The sequence below is a fragment of the Sinocyclocheilus rhinocerous genome, unplaced genomic scaffold, assembly GCF_001515625.1.
Source record: "Sinocyclocheilus rhinocerous isolate Xijiao unplaced genomic scaffold, SAMN03320098_v1.1 scaffold1174, whole genome shotgun sequence".
NCBI lineage: Eukaryota > Metazoa > Chordata > Actinopteri > Cypriniformes > Cyprinidae > Sinocyclocheilus > Sinocyclocheilus rhinocerous.
Genome location: NW_015654557.1, coordinates 168,181 through 169,313, shown reverse-complemented (window position 1 = coordinate 169,313; position 1,133 = coordinate 168,181). Strand labels below are relative to the sequence as shown.

General features: G+C 31.2%; 1 protein-coding gene across 1 annotated transcript in view; it reads right to left on the bottom strand.

The window, feature by feature from the left end:
- LOC107717640 (MAM domain-containing glycosylphosphatidylinositol anchor protein 2-like) overlaps positions 1-1,133 on the bottom strand; it is a 165,270-nt gene that overhangs the window by 21,630 nt on the left and 142,507 nt on the right. The window lies entirely within an intron of this gene.

The following is a 1,133-nucleotide window of genomic DNA, read 5'->3' as shown; positions in this document are numbered from 1 at the left end:
AATTTCTGTGATCAAAGCTGAATTTTCAGCAGCCATTGCTGCGTCATATTTTTGCGGAAATGTTTGGGGTAAATACGATTTTTCATTTTATTGATCAAGGACGCATTAAAATGATCAAAAAGGCATTCATAATGTTGTATTTCAAATAAATGCTGTTCTTTTGAACTTTCTATTAATCTGTGAATCCTAAAAAATAAAACATATTACGGTTTCCACAAAAAAAAAAAAAATTTCAACATTGATAATAATCAGAAATGTTTCTTGAGCAGCAAATCAGCATATTAGAATGATTTGTGAAGATCATGTGACACTGAAGACTGGAGTAATGATGCTGAAAATACAGCGGCGAATCACAGAAACATTATACAGATATTCACATAGAAAACAGCTATTATAAATTCAAATAATATTTCATAATTTTTACTGTATTTTGATCAAATAAATGCAGCCTAGCTGAGCAGAAGAGACTTCTTTCAGAAACATTGATAAATCTTACTGACTGATTTGTTGAAGTTGTTTAATAAAATAAAATAAAAAAATAAAAACAGATTATCAAAGTATGTTAACATTCATTTAACAAAATTTTGTGTTTGATTCAATGTTTCTTTGTAGGAAGCCCCGCACGTGACATGCAAGAAAAAATAAATAAATTGTGCGCACGATTTACTAATTTGTTCCCTCAATGTACTAAATCGTGCACATGATTACTATTTCGTTCCCTCGATTTGCTAATTTGTGCACACAATTCACGAATTAGTTCTCACTATTTATAAATCATGTGCACGAATTAGCAAATCAAGGGAACTAATTAGTAAATTGTGCACACAATTTATAACTCGAGGGAACGAAATAGTAAATCGTGCGCACAATTTATAAATCAAGGGAACAAATTAGCAAATCGTGCGCACAATTTATAAATCAAGGGAACAAATTAGCAAATCGTGCGCACAATTTATAAATCAAGGGAACAAATTAGCAAATCGTGCGCACAATTTATAAATCGAGGGAACGAAATAGTAAATCGTGCGCACAATTTATAAATCGAGGGAACGAAATAGTAAATCGTGCGCACAATTTATAAATCAAGGGAACAAATTAGCAAATCGTGCACACAATTTATAAATCGAGGGAAC